Genomic DNA, 13,488 nt, shown 5'->3' on the forward strand with positions numbered 1-13,488 from the left:
GGTAAGAGTTTTTAAGACAGCAGTAGGATTATAAGGTAGAAGGCCTGTAGCTTTCTAGGCGCTGCAGATTGTATTGTGGGTAAATGCTTGCATGCGCGCCTTTAGGTAGAGCTTTAAAAAATATTCCTTATTAACGCCTAAGTGGCTATATCAATAGAAGTCATCTACTTATTTCCTGTAGTAGTGAGAAAGTGGCCCAAAATAACCTATATCTAGTAGTTAAAGCTTATAAGTTAAATAAGGTGGTAGGGCTATTAGGACAATCTTGTGCGCAAGCGCATACTTAATAAATTGCCAGGTAAGATGGCTTAAATAATTATCTATCGAAAGCAAGCAATATTGCTGTATTTTACAATCGGAATCTTCTATAAGGTGTCTCGTATATTTATCGTAATGTTTAATATAATATAGGCCTAAGGAGTTGTTCGTCTACCCATTAGGGGAGGTAGCGTATGTGTACCCGCGAAGGCCCTTATTTTACTTACTGATTTAATACCATCTTTCTAGGTGGGTTTGCGCCTTCTAAATTAAGAAGGCAGGTAGTAGAGAGCCATCGGCGGAAATTGTCTTAATAATAGATACTAACTCACGAGAGCCTAGCTGTATAACTGTTTGATTTTTTGACCTCTCCCTATACGTCTTGCCCAACACAATTACCTAGGCCACCGCTATAAGACCTAGTATTACCCCCTTCTTGTTAAAGTTGCTGATAAATTTTAAATGCTTAACTTAATATCGCTTATAAATGGTATAGAAGAACGTGAACTAATTATATATGACTACTGGATCGTTATTCCAAGCTCTTTAGCAGTCGAGTTGATAACTTAATATAGTACTAAGACCGTGGCGTTAAACGAATCTTTGCCCCCAATGCTTGCCTACGGTTTAGCCTTTTCCTAAAAGGGAATAAGCCATTTCTAAGAGCATATTAACCTTTAACGGAAGGCCCTAGGATTAACATTTATAGATCTATTTAATGATTGATTTTCTTATAAAGGATACAATAAACCTAGGTAAGCTTTGTATTATAGGAGATGGCTAGTAAGACAATATCCAACGGTAGATCTAGGTGCTCCGTAGGCGCTAGAGGCCTTGCGAATCGACAGCTCAACACTAAAAGAAAGATCTTATATGATATTTTATATAGCAGTCTCGGCTTCGTGAGAGGGTAAGGATTGATTTGGCATCTTATAATATGCTAAGGCTTTTTAATTTTGGTGTAATTTGCTATAAAATTGAAAATGGTAGGAATATTCTTATATGGCTCGCTACGTAGGGTGGCTCGCTTTCTGGTCAACTACGTTAGCAAATAACTTAGAGTTAGGTATCTTATTAGCTGGCCTAGGTTAAGCGGGTATATATAGGGGACTTATAGTTTTAGCGGTGTTTATATTTTTTAAGGGCGGGGCGGTGGTCTAATCTTCTAGAACCTTCGCTTTATTTACTATATATATTGGCTTACCAGTATTAGGTACCTCTTTTACTATTAGCTAATAGTATCTAAGCGTTAGCCATGCGATACGTCTATATAGTGCTACTTGGTTACAGTTAGGGATATACTATAGGAGATAGTTATAGGCATAGTAATTGGAGTTAAACTTAAGCTCTAAAACGGGGAAGTCTATTCTTAGGTTATGCTTTTTAAGCTAGGGCATTTTAAGAATTACTAGTATTAAGGGTAATAACTTTATAATATAGAAAAGCATAGATTCTATATAGTGGCCGATTATTATTTTTACTATAAAGTAATAGGTAATAAAGCTGGATAGGAGTCCATTAGTAAGGCGGAGTAGTTTTAAAACTAAGAGTCTTTTTATTATAATATTGTGCTTTTTTATAAGCAAGTCTTTGTCTATAAACGCTAGTACTATACTACCACTATTAATAAGGCTTAATATTTTAATAAAGACTTCTAGGAGTAGGTTGCGTGGTAAGGAGAGGTAAGTCTAGATAAGAATGGCATTTTTATTATTATTTACTATTTTAAGGTTAAGTGCTAGCTAGCTTAAAATAAGGTCTAACTAATCTAGTAGTATAAATCTAATCCTTTTATCCTCCTCCCTATATAGTTCTAACCCTTAAAGGCGACTTAGTCTAAGGGTTAGCCTTTTAATAACTAGATCGTAAGGCTTAGCTAGTGGCTATAGTTTTAGCTAGTGTGTTCTAATGTGTTAGTCTCTAACAGTGTATATATACTAGGGGGTACTTCTCTAATAATATAGCCGGTCTTACAATTGGTAGTAGTATAAAGCATTTATCTATAGTTTGTGTATAGGACCATTAGCTAGGGCTGTATTAGGGAGGGAAATTGTAGGGGTAGGTCTCTATATCTAAACCCGCGTTCTCGTCCCTAGTTACCGCCTTAATTACCATCCCCTCTACTAAAGAATCTACCGCGGCTAGAAGGGGGTTGGCGTAGTAGCATTAAAAGGGGATTTAGGTTTATTTAAGGGTCGTAAGTATTTTTCTAGTGGCTAGATTAGCCATATACTATATAGAGTTTATTATCTATATAATATCTTTAGACGTCATTAGGGAGGCTACTACTATCGCCACTAAATTTAACGACGTTAAGGTCTATTAGGTTATTCTATAGTGCCAGTGCTAAGGTATTGTTATTAGGTAATAGAGGTCGATATCTGCTAGCGGTGTTTAGCTTAGCGGTATTTAGCTTAGTATAGTGGGTATATTTCTATAGGTTATAAGTAAATACGTCTATTTACTTACTCTAGCCCTTATAGTTAGCATTATTAATCTTACGGCTAAGGGTAAGGGCTAGGTCCTTTATTTTAGGGGAAACATTCTTCCTAAGTAAATTTACCCTTTATTCCTCAGTTTTATTTACTTTAATTATTAACTTATTAAGCTCTGCTTTCTAGGACTAGTAGTTACGCTTACCTTAATATAAAGTATCCAACTTATTTTTAGCCGCTTGGGTTATATCCATAGTCTTATAGTGTCTTCTTATGTATATAAACATAGATTTTTAGTTAGAAAAGGTCTATTTACTTAGATTGTTTAGGTATATACGTAGCATATTAAGGCCATATTTAATATAGTCGTAGGCCTTATCTATTATCATGTCTAATATATAGAGGACTTCATCCATTATGGTCTTAAAGCACTTTATATCCCTCTAGAAAACACCTTAGATCTTTATTTCCTATATTATAAATTTTTCTTACTTTTTAATTGGTGATCCCTTGCCGTTAAATAGGGTTAGATTTTTTACTTCACGCTTTTTTCTATGGGGCTTAGCTAGAAGAGGGGAGCTAGTTATAAGGTTTATGTTCTTATTGGTAATAGCTTAAGTAAGTATAGCGATTTAAGAGCTTAGACTTTATATAGTCTTAGTATATATAAAAGCTTGCTATTCGTATTATTATATATATAGTTTAGGTGTTATAAGGGAGTTAATTCTGTACTAAGCTTCTTTAAGTTAGGACTTTATAGTTCAACCTTTATTATAGACCGTTTAGAGACCACTTTTAATGCTAGTTAAAAAGGTTATACATATAGAGAAGTACTGGAAGGTTTTTGCTATATTAAGGTCCTTATGGTACTTAGGACCGTTCCTAATCGCCTAGGTAATATTAATGTAGGTAGTATTAAAGAGGCAGGCAAGTGCTTCGCGTGTATTCGTTAACAGGATATTATTTATATTATAGTCGCCCATTCTAAGGGATCTAGGTAAGGCAATTGAAATCTTATAAGGCTAACTATAATACTAAGGTTATTAAGACTGTCTGGGACTATACTAAGGCTATACTAAGGCTATTCTGAGACTGTGGTATAGTGTTGTTAGTTGCGCTAGGTCGCGATTATATTAGGAAAAACAGAGACTATAGACGGAGGCAGTAAACTAGGAAGATAAAGATCGCGACGGGGCGCAAAAGGAGATACCACAAACTGTTATGGTGCTGCAGTAAAGTAGACTAAATAACTACGTTGTAGTATAAAGAGGAGAAGAGGCGAAAGAGGTATTGTATATAGATAGTAGGGCCAGCCGCTAAGGCGCTAGTGGTGGGCCAGCTAACAGTAGGAAATAGTATAAGATAGGTTAGTGCCGTAACATATATAGAAGTTTAAGGGCACCAGGCTTTACTGGAAGCAAAAGATAAATAAGCTTACGGCTTATACTGAAAATATTAAGAGCGGGTCTCTATTCTTTACACTTAGCGCTACTAATCTATATTAGTATAATCTACGCTCTTATATACCTTAATTTAATAAATATAAGGCTGCTAATAAGGCTTAGCGCTACCAGATCGCTTCTTAAAATCTTAATAATAATCCATATATTGCTACTTACTAGCTATATTACCGCTTTAATCTATTTAGGAAGCACGTGCTTATAGGTCTATTTAATAGCACTAACTTTTAGTCCTAATATATGTGGTAAGTATAAGGTAGTGGCTATATATATAGCTTCTTATAGAGTTTAATAGCCCTAAAGCTAGATCCGTTAACTAGTAAATTAAGGGCGGCTTTTACTAAGCACTAGGATGCTTTTATATCTATAATAAATCCTAATCAATTTAGGCCTCCCAATCTTTAATATCCTTTTACTCTTAGCTATAAAGAATATCTTAACACTAGTAAGCTTCTTACCGCCTACCTTAATCAATTTAACAGCACTCATCAGAATTTTTTTTTTGGGGTCGTTGTTACGGTTTGCGGCAAATTGCCGCAAACTGTACGATCACGGCAGATGTATATAGTCGATAGCAATTTGCGCAAAATGCACGTTTTATAACAAGTTTGCAGCACCCTAATAATAATTTACGCGTTTTATAATAAGTTTGCAGCATCTAATAGCAAATTATAGCAAAACGCTACCCTATAAATAAATAGTGCGCAAACTATATAAATTGTAAAAACTATACAAATTGTAAAAACTGTACAAATTGTAACTATATAAATTGTAACTATATAAATTATAATTATATTACATAATAACCAAATTATTATATATTCCCATAGATTTCTATAATATACTTTTAAATATATTTATATTATAACTATATAAAATATAAAGCTATCTACTTTAGGTGTTAAGGGGGAAGCCTCTTATAGAGGCTTTAAATTATCTACTTACTTACTTACCTACTTACCTGCCTACCTACCTGCCTACCTATCTACCTACCTACCTACCTACCTACCTGCCTGCCTATCTGCCTGCTTACTTACCTACCTATCTATCTATCTATCTGTCTGTCTATACCTACCCATTTATACTTACCTATTTATACCTACCTGTTTATATTACCTTAATTTAATTAATTGATCGAATCGTTTATTGTGTTCACTGGCTGGTTATTTAAACGGTTATTATATAGCTCTAGCGACGGTTATCTAGCTCTAACGGTCGTCTAGCTCTAATAGTTATCTAGCTCTAGTAATAGTTATCTAGCTCCGGCAACGGTCGTCTAGCTTTAGTAACGGTCGTCTAGCTTTGATAGTCGTCTAGCTCTAATAGTTATCTAGCTTTAGCGACGGTTATCTAGCTCCGGCGACGGTTGTCTAGCTCTAACGACGGTTGTTTAGCTCTAACAACGGTCGTTTAGCTCTAATAACAGTTGTCTAGCTCCGGCAATAGTCGTCTAGCTCCGGCAATAGTTGTCTAGCTTTAGCAACGGTTGTCTACTAGCTGTCGTTCTAGTATCTTCCTAGGTAGGGAGGATATAAGAAAGGGTAAAAAATAAGGTGGCTACCTAGGTATATATAGGGGGTATACTTAGCAGAGGTATATATAGAGGCTATTAGGAATATAGCGGGGACCTAATAGTAATATATTACGCGTATATATAAAGGCTTTATATAGATCTTTATATAAAGCCTCTATATGTAAAGCTTTGCGTAAAGCCTTATATAGAGCTTCGCGTAGAGCCTTATATAAAGCTTCGTATAGAGCCTTATATAGAGCCTCTATATATAGAGCTTTATATAGAGCTTTGTAGAGCTTTATATAGAGCTTTATATAGAGCTTTATGCAGAGCTTTATATAGAGCCTTATGCAGAGCCTCTATATATAAAGCTTTATATAGAGCCTTATATAAAGCCTCATGTAAAGCTTTATATAGAGCTTTATATAGAGCTTCGTGTAGAGCTTTGTATAGAGCTTTATATAGAGCTTCGCATAGAGCTTTATATAGAGCTTTATATAGAGCCTTATACAGAGCCTTATATAGAGCCTTTATATACAGATATTTATATAAAGCCTTGTATAAAGTCTTATATAAAGCTTTATATAGAGCTTTATATAGAGCTTTATATACAAATTCGTATAAAGCTTTATATAGAGCCTTATACAGAGCCTTTATATATAGAGCTTTATATAGAGCTTTATATAGAGCCTCGTATAAAGCTTTATATAGAGCTTTACGCAGAGCTTTATATAGAGCTTTATATATAAATTTATATAGAGCTTTATATAGAGCCTCGTATAAAGCTTTATATAGAGCTTCGCGCAGAGCTTTATATAGAGCTTTGTATAAAGCTTTGTATAGAGCTTTATATAGAGCTTTATATAAAGCTTTATATAAAGCTGTATATAGAGCCTTATGCAGAGCCTCTATATTAGGATTTTTTTAGGCATATTATTGTAAGCGAAAATTGGGGTCTGCAAAACCTACAGGCGTAAGTCGCAATTTTAGCATTTACGGCAATTTGCAGCAATTTGCTATAAACACATAGATTGGGCAGGCGCGTGTATAGGTAGCCTATGTATTTGTAGCAAATTGCTATAAATCGCCGCAAATTGCCAAAATTGCAACTTACGCAGGTTTTGTAGACCCCAATTTTCGTTTATAACAACGCGCCCAAAAAAAATTTCCTGATGCTGTAATTGCACTAAATCTTACTGCTTAAAATTAAAGAAAGGCTCCGCTAGAGTAAAGGAGTGCCGCTTTTACTTTCCACGCTCTCTCTATAATAAAGCCGCTGTATTAAAGGATTAAAATCTATATTACTAGATGTTCTGTCTATAGCGTAATAATAAACTTCTTAATAGCTCTAATGCAGCTATAATACTGGCGTAGGTGGCAAATATTAATACGTTGTCTGCTATAAGCATATTAGTAATAATTAACTCTATAGGCAAATATTGCAATAAGGAAGAGAAGAAGTTAACTTCCTACTAGGAGTTACTCTAATTAGTATAGCCGCACGCCAACAGTCTTTATACCTTTAGTTCGGCAGTAGCTAAGTTTATAAATAAGCTTATTGCTAAATACGATTAATTGGCGTAGGAGGTATACTATTTACTTCTTAACATTCCCCTTTCCAAAGGCTTAAGAAATATAGTAACTTTAAACTACCGCTAAGAAGATAATTAAAGCGCTATCTATAAGCTTACGGATAGGTAACTAAGAAGTTATAGACTATCTAATTATAAGAAATATAAGCGTTGTTTAAATGCGGTAGAGGATATTACTTTCCTTAATTTTCTACTCTATTTTAATTACTCTACTTATAAGTATTAACTAAGAGTAAGGCCTTAAGTTATATCGTACTTTCCGTAATATAAAGGCAATTATTTCTATCTGTAGTATTCTAAGTTCTACTGTATAAAGCTTATTCTTTAATATCCGTAGAGGGAGTATAAGGAGTGGCTACTTATACTAATAGATTTGGGGCCCCTAATTATATAGCTTCCTATTAGGCTTATGTTAACTCTTATTAGCACCTACTTAACTACTTCCGTAATTAAAAACTAGAGGAAGGTTATAAAACTACTAATAATATTAATAAGTTTAAGGGCGATTTCGTAAATAACTTAGAGCTATACTAGTCCTTTAAAGCCCTATATGCCCGCGTTTAAAATACTAACAGAGTTAAAATTAAGGATCCTAATAGGCTTAGTAATAGGAAGCTTAATTATAACTATAACTAGAGTATATATTAGGGTATATACCCGCAGCTTAATAAGAGGATTTATTAGCAGGAAGTATGGCTATAGCCTTTACCGTAGAGCCGCCTATCCTAAATAGCAACTCCGCCCTTCTTATAACTAGGTTAGCGTTATATCTATAACATTGTAGTTAATTACTATAGGCAGATCTAAGTAGGCCTTAGCCCCTCCCTACTACGGATTAACGTTAATAGAGAGGTAGGAACCGGTAAATTACATCTTATTACTGTTTTCTCTACTACGCTCTATAATATAGCAAGGGCTAATAGCAAGCCAATGCTATTAGCTTAAGCGGCCCCTACTAGGGTAGCTGCCTTTAATATTAACGGCAGAACTATATATAATCTACTAAGGTTGCTAATAAATCGTCCGTTTAAGGAATTGCCTACTGCTAGTCTTATGCCTCTACAGTAAGCTTTTAAGGATATTCACTATCTCGTCCTTAACGAGAAATCTATAATTAGGTAAGTATATCTAGCCTAAATTAATCGCCGCCTCTGTTAGATCTACCTTATATATAATAACAATTACTTTAAAGGCTTAAACATCTTACTAGTAGGCGAATTCCATCAGCTTTCCCCTGTAAATTAGGCGGCCTTATATAGTAGTCTACCCACTAGGCCGTTAGAGCTCGCTAGCTATAAAAAAGGAGCCTATAAAGTAATTAACCGAACTATTATCCTAGATTAAGTTATACGGCAGGGCGGTAATAATACTAAGAACTTTATATTTAGGACCACCCTTATAAAGCTATGTAGTAATTCTATAAGTAATTCAACCTAAAAGCTTCTTTTAACTAGGTATAAGCAGAGCCTATCCACCAATAAAGTTGCGGGCTTTAATAACGCAATTTAGCTATATGGCACACGCGCTACTATAGGTAAGTATAACACTACTTAGCTTCGCGACCTTTTACAGCTAGTAGTAGCTATTAAGTTAGTTAACACTAGTATAGGTGTGCGGAAAGTTACTCTTAATTAGTGCGATACTATAGAGAGTCTAGTCCTATATATTGGCGCGAAAGTAATACTAATATAGAATATCCGGGTTAAACTAGGCTTAGTAAACAGTACTACTAATATAGTTAAAGATGTTATATAGAAGGAACAGGCGGATATTAAAAAGGACTATCCTTAGTTACTACTAATTACAATAAATGGGTATAACAGACCTACCTTATTTACTTAGCAGGATAGTAAGAAAGTTATCCCTATATTTTCCGTACTTCGTAAGTAAGAGAGTATAAGAGGCTCTTACTTACGGCGTTAATTTCCAATTACTCTAGCTTTTGCTCTTACTATATATAAAAGCTAAGGCCTAATACTTAACCGGGTGGTTCTAGATATTAAGAAAAAGAATAAGATAGCTAGGCTAACCTATATAGCAATCTTATAAGTTAAGAAGCTTTTAAGGCTTATATTTAAACGTGGGTTTAATATAAAACGATTTTAGTTATCTATAAGTAAGACCAAAGAGGTATAATAAGAAGATTTTATATAGAGGTAGCAGTAACTACTTATAAACGACTTTTCCTAAATAGGAAACTATATACTAGCTTAGAGGTAAGCGGAGAACACGGCATTAATTTTAGTTTTCTAATTTTTAAATAGCTTAACCGCGAAATCCAATTTTTTAAAATTTAACCCCCCTATCCATTTTACCTTTTTACTACTTCTAGAGCTGTTAGATATACATATAATAGTATATAAGGAGAATTAGCAGTCTTACTAGATTAATATTACTGCTATCTATAGCGTTAATTAATTTTTAGAAATTTTAAATTTTTCTCTAAAGGGCGGAAATGTCGCTTATATAAGGAGTTATATAACCTCTAAGAATATAACTAAGAACTCTCTTTTTAGCTTTATAGCCTTACTTAGTCACCCTAGCGGCTATATAAGGCGTTTTATATATATTTAGTAAAGCCCTCTGCAAGCAGGCTTGGCTATACCTCTAATATTAAAATGATTGGTAAGGGGTAGTTAATTTTTTTAGTCTTTTTCCCTAAACAATTTCTAGTTTTCTTTTATTTGGATTTTAGTAATCTAAAGTCTAGATCTACTACCTTATTTAAGAAGTTACTACTTCTACTACCTTTATAGTGTTTTAAGCTTCTTTACCTATTATACGAATAAATAATTAACCCTAGTTAACGAACGTACCCAACTAATAAATAAACTAATAAATTAAATTAAAAGTTTGGAATGTCTAAATAAGGTTCTGCTAAGACGCTAGCTAGACCCTAACCTAGACCCTTTCTAACCTATTAAATTTTAAAAATAATGACCTCTACTAAATTAAAAATTAACCTTATCCTTAATAAGCTATCCAATTAGATTTAATGGTTCTTTATTATCTAAGACATAGCTAAAACTAATAAAGTATAGCAGTATATTAACCCATCTAAGAAGAAAGACAATCTTCTAAAGCTAGAACTACTAAGTTGGCCTATACTAAGGGACATACTACCTACGGCTATATTAATAGCAAAGCTAGACCTAAACTAGCTTACTGCCTATAACTAGCTCTACGCTAAATATAAGGACAATCTACGCCTATACTAGAAGTAAAAATAAGCTATAAACGATATTAACAACTATATCGTTTATACCACATCGGTAGCCTACCTTCCACTCATTAACAGCCTTAGTAGTTAGTTATATTAAATATTTAAGGCATCTTCACTACTGTAGTAGCCACTACAGTAACAGAGACACCCCGTATTTTAGTAAGTAATTAAGCCCATCTTATACAAGAATCTTATACTATTAGTACTTACCAAATCACGTACTTATAGGGCCTCCTCCCGTCTATAAATACTCCCTCCTCTATGCCTTCCTCTTTTCTTTTCTTCTTCCTTATAAGAGCTAGTGGTGCTCTAATACTCCTCCTTAGTCCCTACTAAGGGATCTATTGGTTAACGTGGTAATATAGATAGTATTAGACGAGGAGACGGGCGAGAGAGAAGATAGGAAGGACGAAGGAACCTCTAGTAGGTGTTAGTCGAGTAACGTTAACGGCTAGTTTTCGTTACCTAAAAATTGCGTTACGTAACGACATTTGGGAACGCAAATACGTACCCTATCCTATACTCACACCACTACTAAATATTTTAGATTTCACACTTAGAGCTACTTATAATAGGTATTTCTAAGAAATCTACCAGTTTAAAGCTCTATAATTAAACGTTATTAACATTTTGTATAGGGGTCGTTAATTAAGCTACCGGGATACGGTTTTTAAAGTTTAACACTATACTAATATTATAACCTTCTTACAGTAGCCAAGCCACCCCCCCCAAACTCCTCCCCCTCCTCCTCTCCCTCCTATTACTCGACGCCGAGCTATTACGTCGTCACTAAGCTATCGCGTCGTTGTACGTCCGAACTGTAGTTAGTCGATTATATTAGACGTCGCTACTATAGCCGCACCGCCTCCGCCTGTTAGGGGGAGGGGTCCCAGCATATAGTTATGTCTCTTCTTACGCGTGTATTTAATTGAGTTAGGGTGGTAGACTTACTTTAATTCTAGCTATGCGGCGATTTAGTTATTAGGCATTAAAAATATTTAGTATATAAAGCTTTAAATTAGAATTATAATCTACTATATTAGATACTATATAGAGGGCTCTGCATTAAAGCTCTGCAGTCTAGATATATACTAGATCCGTAACTAATATAATCTTTAAGCCCAGATTAAATAGGGCGCCTCGGTTACTGTAGTAGATCCTTACCTAGTAGTAACTAAGGCGCCTTAATCTTACTACTACCTCTAAATTAAGCAAAAGCTCTATATAGGGGGGTCCTAGGGGGTCTCCCCCTGGAAAACCTCATCTCTCTATATATTAATTAAAGTCTATATAATAAAGCTCTAAGTTAAAGCTTTAGGTTAATTAATTGGCTTATTGCTTATAAACTTGGGTTAAAATTTACGTTGGGGGACTAACGTTCTGTATGTTAATTATATCGCCGTTATAACCCTATTACCTACGTTATATAGATTATAATTATATTATATAATAACCAAATTATCATATGTTTCGATAAACTGCCACAATATACTTTTAAATATATTTATATTATAACCATATAAAATATAAAGCTATTTACTTAGGCGTTAAGGGGGAAGCCTCTTATAGAGGCTCTAAATTGTTAATTAACCTAGTGCCTGCCTACCTGCCTGTCCGTCCGTCTATCTATCTATCCGTCTATCCGTCCGTTCGTCAGTTTGTCTATTTATACCTACCTATCTATACCTACCTACCTGTGCCTACCTGTCTGTGCCTACCTGTCTATGCCTACCTATGTTACCTTAATTCGATCAATCGATCGAATCGTTTATAGTGTTCGCTGGCTAGTCGTTTAAACGGTTATCATGTGGCTCTGGTGACGGTCGTGCGGCTCTAACAACGGTTGTGTAGCTCTAACGACGATCGTCTAGCTCCGGCGACGGTCGTCTAGCTCCGGCGACGGTCGTCTAGTTCTGGCGACGGTTATCTACTAGCTGTCGTTCTAGTGTCTCCCTAGGTAGGGAGGATATAAGGAAGAAAGAGTAAAAAATAAGGTGGCTACCTAGGTGTTTATAGGGGGTATATTTAGCAGAGGTATGTATAGAGGCTATTAGGAATATAGAGGGGACCTAATAGTAATGTGTCGCGCGTATACATAAAGGCTTTGTATAAAGCTTCGGTAGAGCCTCTATACGTAAAGCTTCGCGTAAAGCCTTGTGCAGAGCCTCTATATATAGAGCTTTATATATAGCTTTATGGTATTTTTATTACAATTTTGTAGTATTTTTATTACACCTAAAATTAGGGTCTGCTTAAGTCGCAATTTTAGTAATTTATATAAGTAGCTTAACGTAGGTAATGGGGTTATAACCACTCCCTGGGTTATAGCCGCGCTAGTATCCCGCCTGCTATTTTAAGTAAAGTTTTATTGTTCTGCTAAAATTAAAGTAACATATATATTTAAAAGGCGGTATGTTGTGCTAAGGCTTACCTAGGCATGATAGATATAACTTAGGTAAAGTTTTAATATTCAAAACGGTTATAACCTAGGGAGCGGTCAAAACCCCGTTACCTACGTTATATATTTATAGCAATTTATAGAAATCTATACGAGCAGCCTAGCAAATTGCTGCAAATCGCCGCAAATCGCCGCAAAATTGCTAAATTCGCGACTTACGCAGGTTTTGCAGACCCCGATTTTCGCTTGCGACAACGTACCTAAAAAAAATTTCCTGATAAAAATATAGCGTAAGAAGTAAATTAAAGATATAATACTAAAATATAAGGAGTATATAAAGCCGAGCCTTATTAACCTTAAATTAATATATAAGGGCTAAATTCTTTAGGGTACTATAAGGTGACAAGCTTTATACTATTTAACTATAGTATAAATATATAAGAGGTAAGCGAGTAGCTAGTAAGATACTAGGTACAGCTATATAGAACAATATATATAGGTGAGGTAACTTTATTACCTAATAGGTACACTATATATATAAAGCTTTTAAATAACAGCTAGGTATTAGAGCTTACTTAAAAAGATTCTAAAATCGTGTTATTTATAAGT

Source organism: Cenococcum geophilum, assembly GCF_001692895.1.
Source record: "Cenococcum geophilum 1.58 unplaced genomic scaffold K441scaffold_5, whole genome shotgun sequence".
Classification (NCBI taxonomy): Eukaryota; Fungi; Ascomycota; class Dothideomycetes; order Gloniales; family Gloniaceae; genus Cenococcum; species Cenococcum geophilum.